General features: G+C 41.6%; 2 pseudogenes; both read right to left on the bottom strand.

Annotated features, from left to right (window-relative positions):
• Positions 1–898: 898 nt before the first annotated feature.
• On the bottom strand, positions 899–1,007 carry LOC143389953 (small nucleolar RNA U13; annotated as a pseudogene).
• A 10,386-nt stretch (positions 1,008–11,393) lies between these two features.
• Positions 11,394–16,256, bottom strand: LOC143389906 (semaphorin-4C-like; annotated as a pseudogene).
• Positions 16,257–16,508: the final 252 nt, after the last annotated feature.

Below are 16,508 nucleotides of genomic sequence, written 5' to 3'. Positions count from 1 at the left end.
TTTAATATATAATTTTTAGGTGTACATTGACAGAACACAATGCCTTTATTTTTATGTGGTGCTGAGGATCGAACCCAGGTCCCACCCACACTAGGAGAGCAAATCCCAGCCCTCAAAGCTACTTTTTATGTGAAGTTGCCTGTGTGCTTCTCTCTTTCTCTCCTTCCCTCACTGAATCTTGATTTCTATGTTTTCTATTTGTCAAAGCCATCAGACTTCCATCTGTTTAATAAAAATAGTGTAAATGAAACATTAGTTTTGTTATAATTAGTTGGTACCTTAATAATTTTAAAGAATTTTTTATCAATTTCTTTTGAATTTATGCTTGTAAGAAAAATTAACATTGACATTCATACAAATACTATTAACATTCTGAAAATGGTGAATCCGCATAATGAAAAATTTGTGTTCACTTTTATGTGCAAAATACAATAATTAAACAATTTAGGGTAGTTTTTCAGGGCTATTCTGTAAATTTTCATCCAGGAGATGAGGCCTGAACATATTTTGAAGCAACTGTGTTCAGGGAAGTGAAAATATAATATACTGGAATTATGTGAAGAGGGTAAAGAGATCAAGAAAGTTCAGATCTGTCATTATTTAGAGTTAGACTTCATCCTTTAGTTGGTATAGAATTGTAAAAAAAAATGAAAAATAAAAAAATTGAAAATTGAACAAGACAGTATGTTAAATTGAAAATTGAACAGGACAGTATGTGATATGTATTGGAAGGTAATTTTGTTCTTTTTAGAGAATTTCTAGGGTGGCTCATGGGCCCCAGGAGGAGAGATCAGAGTAAGGTGGAATTATATCACTTATTAAAAAGAAATAAGAACTCAAGAGAGAAGGAAGGAGTTTAAATTTACCTAATAAAATACCTTCCTTAACCTTTTTTTGACAACAAATAAGTAATGTGCAGATTTAGAGACAAGATGTAGAGCAAGGCACATCTCCCACACCAGCCACATGAACACCCAATAATCATCACACTTATGAACCAAAAGTATATTTATTCTATTTTTATAAGTTATAATAAAGATTGTTGTCATGATGAAATAAATGATTAAAGTTTAATTCTTTTTTTATAGGTCATAAAATCCATGCAATTATATCTTGGTTAGTATAACAGATTGAATCATATCATAATTTTATCATAATCATATCATAACTTCATGATATACAAAGACATTTGATGTCAGGAAAATAACTAAAAGAATGGTCTGAATACTTCTTTTCTGCTATTTTTTCCATTTTTTCTGAACCTTTCATTCTGTTATAATTCAGTTATCAATTTCTGCCGCAGTCCGGCTGCAGCAGAATAACCGGGGTGTAATGAATAACTTGTATATGTTGATGCAGCAGGAGTGGAAGCCCCCCCCCCATTATTCTGCTGCAGCTGGACTGCAGCAGATGGTGGCCCGTACGAGGAGCCCCGGGACACTCGGGGGTAAGTGACGAAAAAAGCTGCCCATCCATAGGTAGGACGGGAGCAATCTGCTCGTCCCTAGGCAGATAGGGCAAGAGGAAAAATGGCCATTTTGAGAAAATGCAGAAGATTGATGCAGTATGTTTGTGTCTTGTTTTGTCTTGAAATGTTGTATTGTCGTTGTGATGAAAATATGGAAGGGGTGAGAAGTAAATTGATAAGGGAAAAAAGGCACCCCAGTGAAACCAAGAATAGTTAGGGCATGTGTTGATAAAAGCCCAGAAACTCTAGTCAGAAAGAAAAAGAAAGATCAGAAGAAGAAGGATTATCAAGAAAAAAGTTGCAGCAAAAAGCTATTACTGAATACTTTTTGATACTGGAGGGTGCGTGAAACGACAAGGCGCCTCCACCTGCCCAAGCTGATCTTGGTGCAGCAAGAATTTTCCAAGCTGCAGTTGCGGGCTCTTCCCCGCCCCCCCCCCCCCTGCCCGGGGGAGAAAATCATCACTGTGAGTCCAAATCTAGACCTGACCTGGAGGCACAGTCTCACAGGCTTTTGCTCCCTCTGCCTGGAAGCAGTTTGACTCTGGAACTCTTCCCCAGGGCCATCTGGGGCTGCCCGGGATGCTACAGCTGGCAGAAGACTGGCGTCCCTGAAGTTTGATCATTTCCAAGACCAGTAACTACAATGGGTATCCCACACCTGGAGGCTGATGAGTAATGAGTACTATTAAGGCTTATTTCAAATGTAAAAATCCTTGAGATAATGTACTAAATTGTTCAGAAGGTTCTTTTCTTAGTGAAATGCTACAGGATTTTCTTTAGTCATCCGGAGTTCCTGCCTTCGTCCCAGTGCGGGTGAAAACAAAGGTGAAAAAATTTACAGTGTTGCTGAGAACTGGAGGAAACTTCGGCTGAGAACTGAAAGAAACTTTGGCTGAGAAATGGACGAGACTTCGGAGCTGTTGCTGTTTCTGCTGCTACAACTTAAGCTAGCTGCCTGCAGAACTTACCTGGACTGTGATTTACCTGGACTATGAGTTAATCTATTGAGACACTGCTTTACCTGGACTGAGATAACAAACTGTAATCTACAACAAATTGTAACTCAATATCTTTGCTAATGGTGTCATTGCTGGTATAATTTTTCCAAGGGCTTCTTGCATGGAGCCATCAATTAGCTTGGTATTGTAGCATTTTGTATCCTCCCTTTCTGTTTCTAGCAGGTTATTTATGGTGTTTCTGTAAAAAAACACTATGGTCGTTATTTAAATTAAACAAAAGTGGGAAATGTTAAGGTCTGTAAACAAGTCAGATTGGCACCTGTTATTTTGCCAGAGAAATGTTAAAGTCTGTAAACAAGTCTGGATGGCGCCTGGCCAAATGCCAGAGGGAGTGGTTTGTGAAGTAACAAAAGCGAGCCATTAAGTGTGAAGATTCCTTATTGGTTGACTGCTGTATCTATTTTATGCTAATTAGATAAGCTGTGTAAAATGTATAAATATCGCTCAGATCCTACAATAAATGGCTTCCACTCCTGCTGCATCAACATACACAAGTTATTTGTCACCCCCCGGTTATTCTGCTGTAGCCGGACTGTGGCAAATTTCATTTATCAATGGACATGTATGAAGTTCTAACATATATTTCAAACTAAATGTACTTGAGAAGTTCACTTGAAGTATGCACTTTAGTGTAAAACAGGAAGTTATATAAACTTATCTATGTCCTTCTCGATTCTGACCATCCATATTGCTATTCTCCTTTCAGTACTCAGAATCAAACTAAATATCTCTGCTCAGTCTTTGTCAGTGCCAGATTTAGTATTTGTGCCATATAGTATTTATGCCCTATCAAGTTTCTTAACCTTTTTGAGGCCATAGATTCCTTCTATGAATTTTGCTTAAAAATATTTACATCATAAAGTTTCGAGACTTAGATAAAATAAAAAATTATTTAGAATATATAGTGCCTCAAAGAGATGCTAACACTATATGTCAATAATATCTTGGTGTATCTTTAATATTACTTGTTTGCATTTTAAATCCTATCAGAAATATGTTTTAAAATTTATTTTTATAAAATAGAAAAATATCTAGCATTGACAAAGATTGAGCATAGACAAATTTTAATAAATTTGAAATTTTTAATAAAAATTTCTGTGTTATCATCCTAGGTTTTTTTCTCTATATGTTTTACCTTATCAAATTAAACAGCTAAAATTGATATTTCTAAATATGAAATTAAAACCAACTGTGGCTCTACAGTGATCTTTAAAGAATATTATAATTAATGATGTTCTTATTAAGATAGTATGTCCAGATATCTATGCTAATTTTCGATTTTGAAAGCCAAGGTAAAGAGCACCTGCATTAAATTTGACATTAGGATAGGATAATTTTTCCTCAGTTTGCCCTTGTTTTAAATAAACTATTCCCCTCCCACTGTGGCAAAAGATGTATAGAATTTATTCATACTTTACTCTTCAAAAAGTTCTTAAGAGTAAAGGAAATGTCATTTAATATTTTATGACATATCAGTTGAGGAAAAACTATGTGAATTCTCCTTTAACATCTAGGTGAATTTTCCCGCTCTTTGCATCCCCTTAATATGTGGAAGAGCTAATTAAAGTGTGGAGCATTACAGAGTATTGTATGGATTGCTGCAATTAAGTGCACATCTCCAAGCAACATAGAGCCATTATGCAAAACCATTGTGAACAGATGATACATTAAGCAGCACAGCTCTGCTGTGTATCTAGTCCTTGATACTGAGAAATACTGCACTTGAGATGGAATATGCAAATAGAAAATCCACACAAGGTCAGAGTGAGAAGGCCAAAATGCCACCCTTTGTTGGTTTCAAAATGAGAAATCCATTTCTGCTGCATAATCAAGTTAAAATAGAAAAAGAAATCCGTCAAAGAAAATTCAGATATTTCTCCTCCTTTTTGCTTTTTTGTAAAATAATTCCTTGAAATTTGCCACTAGAGATAAATAGAAGAATTATTTTCACTGCGTATTATTCCTCTGGGGTGATTTTATACTTTTCTTAATTTCCTAACATTTTCCCTCTTGTATTTACTCTAATGAGAGAAAATGGTGATGAACCATTACTCAAGAAGTCATCCATGATCATTGCTTTATTTATGCTTTTCCACTCTCTGAGTTACCTTGAGAAAGAGTCTTTTCATTCTTTTCTTTCTCCAGCTTAAGTACAACAATAATAATAAACAAATAAATGTATATACTTTATTTTCCTAATAGGATAAAATGATTAATAAATGGTGAAATGATTTTTATTTAGGTAAATAAAATTTTAGTTGTTTCTCTTTTGTGTTCATCTCAGGTGCACAGGGGTCATCTCATGAATTTCTGCATTTTGTCTCATGCTATTCTCCTAACTCACCTTTTTTTTATCCTTCATCCCTAATGCCCACTTCTCTGTTTATGCAGATTTCTAATGAGTTTTATGTATGTACTTGGATAAATATAAATATGTCTCACTAAATAAGTCTTCTGTGCTTAATTCATATAGCTATAATTCAATTTTGTACATTTGAAATTGTACAAATCCAGTATAACTATCTTAACATTGTCTCCAACTTCTCCTGATTATCTCTAATTCTGGCATTTCTGTGAACATTGCCAAAATAAAGCAATCATGTCTGTGTAGATATATTACATTTAACTTCATTTATAGTCAGAATAATTCAATGATCTAAATGTTCATTTAAGTATTAATTTTGCATACATAAATTTAGAGTATTCATATATTTAAAGATTTTCTGAGCAAGATGTAGATACTATTTATTTTATGTCTTGAGATATATGGATCTCTCTTTTTTAATTTTAAGAGAAAAATTAGATTTATAGAAAAATTGAGGGAAGTTACAGAGACTTTTTATATACTCCTTGCCCCACATGAGCAGAGCTGCCTCAAGTTAACATTCTGTGCCACTAATAATATATTAATATTTGTTATGAGTGTGTGTGTGTGTGTTATAGTCCTTGAAATTATACTGATATAATCAATGTCCAAAACAGATAGTTTTTCTATCTAAATAGATAGTTTTTCACTATCCAAAATAGATTTTCTTTTTAACCTGGCAGATTTTTATTTTTAATATTTAAATGTTTGAATTATTAAATAGTTAGCCATATGCTTTTATTTCCTTTTAGCTCTCTAATGTGATGGATTAGACTGTAAGACTCCTTGATATTGATCCATGTTTGCATTGTTGGGATAATGCCCATTTGATTATGTATTTTTTTCTTTAAAAAATAACCTTTTCCTATTCTGGTGAAGGAGACATAACACAAAATTTCCTCTTGTGATTACTATGAAGCATACAGTTCTGTGGCACCCAACTAACACCACCATGCCATGTATTGTTTTGTAGTACATCATTAAATTTTCTTGTCAGGATTTTGTATCTAAAACCAGAAGTGAGGAAAATGAGACCATAATTTCATTGACTTGAATTCTTGCTCACTGATTTGGGAACCCAGGTTTCCCAGCCTTCTAAATAAGCTGTCAGCTTTCACTCTGTTTGCTAGAAATCCTTGCATGGGAGCGAAAGCAACAGTTTCCTCCAGGCGTATGAAGAATCACCTATAAAACCTCCCTGCTGGTGTCTCTGTGACATTTTTGGGTGCATTTGAGTGTAAATATTTTATGGTTACTTTTTGTCTGTGCTAGGCAAGCACTCTACTGCTGAGCACACCATTCTTTTAAATATGACCCAATGGCACTTTTCAGTCCCCTTCCTGGCCCCTCTGCCAGGCCCTACCTCTGATTCACCTCCTTCTGCAGCTCCTGGTTGTGTTCTTCTAACTGATACTGGAGCCGCTTTCTCTGCTGCTCCTGGGGCAAGTGGCTAAAATCCTCTGAAACCAAAGTCTGCAAAGGAAAGAGAGGGTTGAGTCTGGGATTCTGAAGCTGAAGCTTCCAGGCGCTGCACACTCCTGAAGATTCAAGTCCACCTTCCTCCCCTTCCAAATATCTTGGGAGCAAGGTCATAGACAGAGTGAAGAAGGAGTGGAACCCAGCTGGCTGCAGGAAGCAAGCCTATGGTCCACCACCTTGCTGATGGGAGGGCCAGTGCCATCCCTCCTCCCACAGTCCTCACTTATCCCCATGGCCTTCTGGAAGGATCTGGAAGGATGATAGCCACAGATTGACTGACTTACTGATCTCACTCAATAAGACCAAGGGATCATAGACATAGCTGGTAAGGGAACCCATTAGGCAAGGCCAAGGACATGACACCCTCTAGGGGGAAGAGGGTTGGGGGGGCATGACTACCAGCTGGGTCCAGGAGGGTTAGGCAAGGAAGAGGCAAGGGCAAAAAATGAAGATGGACAGAAGGATGAACATAAGTATGGATGCAGAGAAGCAAAAGCAAAAAAGAAATAAAAAATAGTAATAATATCCCAAATCAAGATGCATAATCACACAGAAAATACATGTAAGGGCAACACAAAATCTGATAGGTAACAAGGAGGACATTAGACTCAGAGAAAGAGGTCACACCTCTCTCTACCCCATCTCCTACATCCCTTGACTATTAGGTCTCGGGGCAGGAACAGGGATGCTATAGTCCACTGGGCTTTCTGGACTCAGTTTAGAAGGTGGTACAGGAGGCATTTACATGAAGAAAGTCTTCAGACACAGGCCAAAGTGGCATGCCACTCATAGAGGGCTGTGGAAGGCAGGAAAGGTCAGGGTTTACAGCTTAGGAGGAGAGGGCTAAAGACCAGAATGGCTGGTGTCAGTGGGAGGTGTCTAAGGCATACTAGGGAGTCAGAAGCTGTCCAAGATATAAACCGGTGGTGTTAGGGTTTACGTCTGATGCTGAAAACACACAAACAAACAAAAAATACCAAAACTATAGAGCATAAGTATCCATCAGATGGATAGAGATCTGGGGTTAGGGGCACTCCTAAAAGACAAGAACACAAACTGTCAGTCCAGCTCGAATTCCACCAGCAGATCTTCTCTCAGCATCCCAAGCATCAGCAGACAGATGCCACAGGACAACATCCTGCCCTCCTAAGTCTCAGGGGACTCCCAGGCCAATGTGCTGCTGACTTGCCTTCCTTCCCTCCAGCCCAGGAATGTAACAAAGAGGAAAAGTATGGCCCAGGACTCAGCATTCCTGTGGCTGGGCTCAACTCATTAGGGCCTCAGCTGTCCCCACTCAGTGTCTTCTCACACAACATTCTGGGCCCCCACCTTGCTCTTCTTGCCAAAAGGCCAGCGCTTGGCACAACTATGGCCAGGGCCCTGGAACTCAGGCTCTCCATCTGAGCAGGTGTCCAGGCCATTTTCTGAGTGTGCACAGATCACAGGCTGGCTGAAGTCCTCAAATTCCACATCACCAGGGCGGGCATAACCTGACTTATGCACCTCTATGAGAATCTGGGTGTCCTGGGGGAAGGAACAGTGGGTGGGCAGTCAGGGGCAAGGCCCTACCTAGTTTGGGAGATTCCCACAGTGCCCATTCATTGGCCTACTCAGGCACCCACATTCTTGGTATCCACAGTTTAAGCAGCCACCTTCATGTCCTCAAAGCACTTGGTAATGATGAGTAACACCTGCAGTTCCATCTCTGACAGCAGCCAGTACCCTGATTTACTGATCTCACTGAAGGTGGCTCTATACTCTTCCTTGACCTGCAGTTTCTATGGGGACAGGGAAAAGGCATGAAACACATGAGTGGAGGCAGATCAGGTATAAAGCATTCTGCAAATATGATGGTGCCCTAACTGTCAGCACTAGCTCCTGCCCAGTGTGGTGGGGAAGACACACTCCGGTAGGCGGAGCTGCAACATAGGGCTGGGGGTTGAAAATGAGTTATATAAGAACTGTAAATTGCTTCAGGTCAATTTGGTATCACTTGTGTTTTGACACAAAGTTATGGAGTATATCTTGTTTCCAATGTTTATTTAGTATAAGTGATTGCGGATCTGTATGTACTTTTTTGGTAAATTATTTTATTGAAATTATTATTTGAAATAATAATTTTTTCATTGAAATAAAAATTTACAAAGAATAGGTAACTATCCCCAAGGAGTTTATTGATTAAAAATATCAACTAGTTGGCTATTTTATCTGCACATAATTAGTGGAAGTTTTAGTTGTTTCATACTGATTGGACTGAAGTAAATTTGAATATATATTTAAGATAAATATGAACTCTGATAAATTTTAAGTTATTCACTTCATAAATTATATTTTTGGAAAACACCTCATGGTACTTTTAGTTGAGGAAAGTAAATGTCTTATCTGGAGCTTGGCCCCAAACAAAGAAAGGCACCTTGAGTTATTCATTCTCAGCAAGTAACATTTCTTTCCATACCTTTATTCATCCACTAGATAGCTATTGTAAATCAGTGAAACTATTTTGCAGTAAATTCAGAAGATATGAATATCTTCTTCTAACCAGTTCTCTATATCAATTTCTTTAGGAATAACGAGCAGCACCTATGTTCCCAATGGAACCTGGAGGAAATTAACAAAAATGTTGAGGAAATAGGTCCTCCATATGATTAGATTGGTTTTATATCCATCAATCAATCATTCAATAAATGTTTTGAACACTAACCAGCATTGTGTTCCATAGATACATGGTGATGTATCTGTGGAAAACAAACAGACAAACTGTTTTTTTTTATAAATTCTTGTCTTTCTTTATAAAATTTGCATTGTTGTTAGGATAAATAAACCAAGTTATTGATTGCTTAGCATTGTTATATTCTTTAGCTATTATTTTCACTATACTTAGTATTCCAAAATAATGATAGTTAATCTCATTAAATAATGGCTAATTAACAAGATTTTAAATTGGTACATTTCTGGGAAGCCCCTTGGAATATAAAACAATAAACAAACAGAGGTCCAATATTCCCATTTGACAAGACACAATTATTTGCCTTAATTAAATTAAGATTTTCAGAATTATTGTGGGGATAAATTTGTTAAACTGGTGCTTCAAGGAATTTCAGGTTTCTTGTAGTTCTTGTAAAATCAATTCTTTTATATTATTCAGGGAATGAAGCAAGTGCAAGTTTAGAATTTTATTTTTGTCAGGGTAACCAATTTTTGAAAAGCTAAGCTTGGTTTCTTTCTTCTGACTTATAAAATAAGAGTCAAGAATTATCTTCCCAAATGAGTATAAAATACTAAATATCAATATTTACCTCCAACTCGTAGATTTGGGCAAATAATAATTTGAAAAATTAAAGAAACTTGTTTAATGTAATGAACTCAGGGGTGTGCTTCTACTGAACTACTCCTCAGCCCTTTTTGTTTTGTGAGACAGGGGCTCACTAAATTGTCCAAGTTGTCTTGGAGCATGCAATCTTCCCACTGAGACTCTGGAGTCACTGAGATTACAGGCCAGCATGATACTATATGGAGCTTACATAAAGCTTATGGAAAGGTAAGAATAATGCATATGTGTGTATCTTATACATAAATATATGCTTAGTCTGAAATATATCTGTGTGCATAAACTGTATGTGTGTATGTATAATTATGGTGGTGCTAGGTGCTCTGAAGTCAGTGAAGGGCTATAATGCAGTGGGCAGGGATGGCCTCCCTGATAAGGTAACAAATGAACAAAACATAAAAGTGAGAAAAGGGACCATTTGAATAGATGTACAAAGACAATAAAAGCAGCAGAAACTTCCTCACAAAATCAGACACACTAAATTATCAACTTGGAGTTATAGGACTGAAATCTACATTAAACCCAGGGAGAAAAAAATCCCAAGTTAAGAATATTATATACAAGATTGACCAAATTATGGGCATGCACAGATGTGGCATAATGAATCCTATGATTATGAATATTTACAATATACCATTTTTAAAAAGTTATAATCTAAGTTGAGTGTGGTGGTGAATGCCTGTAATCCCAATGACTCAGAGTGAGGCAAGAAGATCTGGAGATCAAAGCCTGCTTCAGCAGCTTAGTAAGGCCCTAACCAACCTAGTGAGAACCTGACTCCATATAAAAAATAAAAATTCTGGAAATGTTGCTCAGGGTTAGAGTGTCCCTGGGTTCAATCCCCAGTACCAAAAACCAAAAATAAAATAACAATAATTAAAATATAAATAAAAAAGAGAACATCTAAAAGAAACCCAAAAGAACATTATGCATCAAAGGTCAATAATCAGATTAACAGAAGATTTAACAACTGCTGCAGACACAAGCAGATAAAAGAGATTTCCAAAGGACTGAACAACAACAACAACAACAACCTGTCATTCTAGAGATTCATGACTAGTTAAACTATTACTAGAGTAGGGGCAGGAAAGGACAGCTTTCTCCCTGAAAAAAAACTATTAAGCTGTTATTAAACAATTAAACCACATATTTTGGTGCACACCAGTAATCCAAGCAGCTCTGGAGGCTGATAGCAGAGGATCGCAAGTTCAAGGACAATTTCAGCAACTTAGTGAGGCTTTAAGGAATTCAGGGAGATGCTGTCTGTAAGTAAAATATAAAAAAAGGGCTTGGGATGTGGCAACCCTGGATTCAGTCCCCAGTACAAAAAATAATACATCTGAATAAAGCAAAATGACCCCAGAGAAAAGGTATCATTTGAAGGAGGAATAATTCACACAATACAATTGAAAAAGATCTTTATCATTGTGGAATTAGAAAATACATAAACAAAGAAACAAAATGGAGTCAAGTGACAACAGTGTTCTGAGGAGAGCAAGATGAGAGGTGTGTCAGAGCAACCTGGAGGGGAAGGGCCCTGCTTTGGACAGGGCAAGTTTTCTTTCTCAACATCAGCACAACTGAACTTCTGAGGCAGAACAGTCCTTAGGGTGGGAGCTGACCTGGGCATGAAAGGATGTAGACAACACCTGCCATTTTAACAACCAAAAGTGTCTCTAAACAATATCACAGGCCCTTAGGCCCGCTCCTGAGGGCCCTAGAAAGAGGTATTCAAGAAGGCAGGGGCTGGCCTGGGTTGCCAGGAGGTGCAGATAGGGACCCAACTCCAAGCTGGCCCCAGCGTGTCCAGGCACAATCTAGAGGGGACCATCCAATTACTATATCCAACAGGAGCTCAAAATTACTCTTCTGTTTCTGAGCTGGAAGGGGGACTGATGTGATGTATGAGCAACTCCAGTGGGTACAACAGGATGCTCTCTGCTGCCTTGATATCTTTTTCCAGATTTTCCTGAAGCCTCTGGCAAAGTGACCAAACCAGAAAAACCAGTAACACCAGGCACAGAGCCCCCAGGGCAAGCAAAGCCAGCCACATAAGCCATAGGTATTCCATGGGGGCCTGAACCTCCAGGTCACTGAGGGGCCCACAATCACAGCCACAAGATACCCCTCAACAGCCAGCCATGTCACCTACTCCTCTGAAAAGCAGTTGTAGGCGCCAGCATGGTGATATTGGGCAGTCATCACCACCAGGGCTTGGAGATGGGCATCATAGTGGATGGAGCCTGGCTGGTCTGCAGGTTGGTCCTGGCCCTCAAAGATCCAGCAGGCATAGGCCAACTTGGAGGAGAGGGACAGGGAAGTACCAAGTCTGTGCCCACTACCATTGTGATATTTTTCAGCATTCACCTGACTGTAGCAACAGAGAGGGAAGGTAGCAGAGTCAGTGCAAGAGACCAAGGGCCAGGGAGGTGCGATATGGAAAATCCACCTGTGGACCACAGTCCATTTGGAGGGGAAGGGGAACACAAAAAAGCTTACCTTTCTTAGTTCCATGAAGGTCACAAAAGCCTATGGTATCTGAGATCCCCATGTTCTGAACAAGTAGAGATCTGGCAGAGGAAAGGGGTATCAGAGGCGTGGTTCCAACCACCGTATCCACACACCTTCCTGGTCCCAGCCCTTGCAGAACCCAGCTCACCCAGAGTAGCTGGCCACAGACAAACGGTGACTAGTGTTGATGCTCCAGGCAGAGTAGGAGTCCCACGCAAGGACACAGTCTGCACAGATGTGGTACTTCACAGAGTCTGCCAGGGGCAGCTGGACCAACTGAGAGCAGGAGCCAGCAAAGAGCAGCTTCTGTGGGAGAAGAGGAGTGAGAGGGTTTGTAGGGCCACATGCATCCCAGGGCTGCTAAGACTCCAAGGAGCACAAGCATGAGAGGTGCCCATATGAAGAAGAGGCAGAAGACAGCACTGCAAAGGAAGGTGCAAGTCTCAAGAAAACAGGAAGGCAATACACACAGAAGACATGAAACATTTTCCTTCAGTGCCCTTGGCTCTCACAATAGCACCAGCACAGCATAAGGTGTTCTCTGTTTGAATGGTAACTGCCAATCTGAGTGTTTACACAACCCCATATTCTTTCTGCTATTACTCCATGTGCTGGGAAACAATTTTAACTGATAATAGTTGCAAAAGGCAAACAAATCATCATCCAGAGGATGCTGCAAATGTGTATGAGGGTTAAGTAAAAAGACAACACTTCAGGGGACATGGTGGGGAATCAGCGGGTCAGGCCCAGAGGACCACTGGGGACTAGGCAGAAACCAACGCTGGGAAGGCACCATAAACATGTCAAAGCTGGGGAAGTCTGGCGAGTATGGAGAGGATCAGAGAGGAGGCTGTAAGCAGAGTCCTGGACCCACATAGAGGTGTCTAAAAAAACATGAGTTTTCTCCAGGACTAATTCTGGGAAAGCAGCCCTGCAGGGACCAGGGTATACATAATGCTCCTGTGGAGTGCCAATCCTGTCCGCACACACCCTGACTTCCCAGGCTTGCCCTGAGCTTACTTAGGTGTGCTGAACTGGCCAACCATGCCAACCTGATTTGGGGATGGTGGAATGGGTGCAATGGCAGTGCATGGAGTCTAATTAGCTACCTTGCTTGGTGACAGCACAAGGCTTTCCACAGGTTTCTTATCAAACACTTGCAGTTCCTCAATCAGGTGAACCCCAGGCCTCAGGATCACAGCCTTGAGCAGCCAGCCATTTCCTGGAAAAGTCTGGAGAAGGGAGTGTCAATGACAGGGAATGAGGCTCTTGGGTGTCTCCCAGCCCCAGACACACCCAAGAGCTTACCTACCTGTGCCAGTGAACAGCAGTGTATAGGTGGCTTTGTCAAATCCTGTAAATTAGTCAGCCACCAGGTGGGTGAAGTTGGTGTTTTCATGAGCAGGGCTGGCCCCATGAAGGCTCTACCTGCTTGTCCATCAGTGGGTGCTTCTTGATGAAGATGAGGGTTCTGTCAGCCAGCTCCAGAGAACTGGTGTGACCATGGTGATGGTGCCATTTGTTGATGCACTTGTGGGGGTAGGGGTATGGACAGGGGAGCTATCAGCTGGTGGGAGGCCACTGGAACTGACAGGGAACACTTCCTGCCCAAAGGACTCACTGAACCAGGCTGGGGGCTGGGTACTGGGTCAGTGTATTTACCCCACTTCTGCACTTCCTCAAACAACCCAGGGTTGGTTTCTGCCTAGTCCCCATTGGTGCTTTGGGCCTGACCTGCTGATTCCCCACCATGTCCCCCTCCTTGTAGGGACCTTGGAACACCCACTGGATCTCTTCCAACTGGTACTCACAGACTGAGGAAAGGTCCACATTACCCCTGTTGCAATGAGAGAGGGATCTCAAGGGTCAGGTCCGATGCCCACCTTAACATCTCACCCCAGCTCCAGAGATTGGAGGAATGTAGGGATCAGCAGAAAATGCTCATGGGCTGAAGAATATACCAGCAGGCAGATCTAAGGTGCCACCAGGCAGGGCCTTTCCTTCTTTCCCCAGGGGCCTTTAAAAGGGGCAAGTACTCAGTGTTCCAGACAATGACCACTTGGATGTCCCTATAGGACAGCATGGTTCAGGCCCTCCCACCCACATACTGCCCTTGACCTGAACACCTGCTCATCCCCACCCCAGCATTCCTGGCCAACTCACCATCACATATGAAATACACCAAAGAAGGTGGTCTTGTGCCAGGAGGCACACTGCAGGGTATGCACAGCCTGCAGCTGGTTGAAATAGAGCTGCTGGTTGGGCACTGAGCACCCCAGCTGTGACTTCAGGAATTTGGTCCACTTCTTCTGCAGTGTGTGTGCACCGGCTATGTCACTCTGGCAGATATCAAGGGGATGCAGTGGGTCAGCTGCTGCCCAGCCCACAGGGTTCCCAGGGCTCATGCTGGGGGCTCAATATCTTGCAGACATGGGCAACTTGGGCCAGAAGCTGCTTGGTACAGCAGTCATATTCCACCACCCTTTCACTGAAGAAGTACACCTTGTCGTCATCCCCTGTGATGCTCCCCACACTCTCAGGGACATGGGCAGAGGCAATGAAGTGGGGCCCTGCAGCAAGGCAAGGAGGTTCAGTCATTAGGTGACAAGGACCTCACAGGTTTCCCACCCTGGGCTTCCCCAGTCCTTCTCCCTGCTCACTGTTGAGCCATGAGGCCTTGTACTCTGCCTTCATGGGGTGATAGGGCCCCATGTTCTGGAGGATGACAGGCTGGGTGCCCAGGAAGTTATTGAGGGTGGCTGAGTACAACTCACCATCTGTGGGAAATGGAAGCATAGTCAGGCCATAAACAAGGTGTAGACACCCCAGAGTGTGTCAAGTTCCAAGGGACTCACCCAAAACAGGCACATCCACTCACCTACAAGAAGGCCAGTGTGGCCCTTAGCTGGGTTATAGGGACAACTCCCCTTCCCATCATCAAAATCTTCATGCTCCAAAGTGAAGGTGAGCATGTTCTAGAGGCAGAGGGAGCCAGTCAGGAGGATGAGCATGAGGGCAGGACCCCATACTGGAGGCCAGGGTGGCAGGCAGCCAGGGTGGGGCAGCACTCACAATGTAGGTGCACTTGGGCTAAAAGGCGTAGGTACCACAGACATACAGGTGGGAGGTGTTGTAAGGCTGCAGGAAGCAGATGCAGTTGAAACACTCCATCTTGGGGATAAAGGGATCAGTCAGTGAGACCCCTAGGTGAGGGCCACTAGTGCCGAGGCTAAAGAGAGGTCTGCCCTCAAATGACAGTACTCCAGGGAACAGTGCCCTGTGAGGCCCAGGAGGCCAGCAGTGCCTGAGCATCCACATGGTTGCTCTTCCCTTTCTCAGTACACTCGATCTTCTTCTCAGCTGGTGCCTCCCAGAAGATCTAGTGGACAAGGAATATGGTAATGTCATAAGTAGATGCAGAGAAGGATGATACCCTGTGGGAAATCTTGATTCTCATCCTCCAGAAGCTTCTTTCAGTAGAGGACAGAAGCCCCTAGCCACCAGCAAGGAGCCCTGGCACTTGTCTTCCAAGTCACTCAGGAGGCTGAGGCAGAAGTATTACAAATTGAAGGCCAGCCCTTGCAATGTAGTAAGAACTTGTATGTAAATAAAGTTTGAAAAGGGACTGGGAATGCAGCTCATAGAGTGTCCCTGTGTTTAAGCTCAAGTACATGGGTATGTTTGGGAGGAGTCCCATAGTACTTCATCATGGGCTAATCCAGTAAGTGCCATAGAAGTGAAGAGAGAGCTTGCTGATCCTGATGGGGGTTGGGAAGGCCTGGGGGCACACTATTTGATGAGATACCATGTGGTTTAATTGGGTCAAATGGTGATTGCATTCCAAGATTTCTGAGGAATCTCCATATTGCTTTTCAGAGTGGCTGTATCCATCCAAATTGATTTATTCTAAGCAAGTGTCTTCCCATGTCTTTTAAGTTTAGAGGCAAGGAGTTCTTTTTACAAGGATGTCATGCCACTTTTTAAATTATTGTTGAAACTCCAAATATGTGTAGCTTTTCATCCACCCTTCCCACACACAAGTAAATGAATATCACAGTATCTCACTGGATCTCCAGTGCCCATACGTGTTTGCAGCTGATGGCAGGGTTGAAGTTTTGTGGCAGAGATCAGACAGCACAGGCTCAGAATGTTTCTCTCCTCCTTATTTCCCATCCTTTTATCATTGGAGATGGAGCCCAGCAGCCTGCTTGAATCCTTAGGTAGTGTGACCCTAGAATATTAGTGGCATTATTTCTACTCTCCATTAGGCACCAATAGCAAAAAAGCAAATTGGGAGCACACTTATAGCATCTGCAGTAAGTATGAAGTTTGTGT

This window comes from Callospermophilus lateralis, unplaced genomic scaffold, assembly GCF_048772815.1.
Source record: "Callospermophilus lateralis isolate mCalLat2 unplaced genomic scaffold, mCalLat2.hap1 Scaffold_74, whole genome shotgun sequence".
NCBI lineage: Eukaryota > Metazoa > Chordata > Mammalia > Rodentia > Sciuridae > Callospermophilus > Callospermophilus lateralis.
This window is presented reverse-complemented; position numbering and strand designations above follow the sequence as displayed.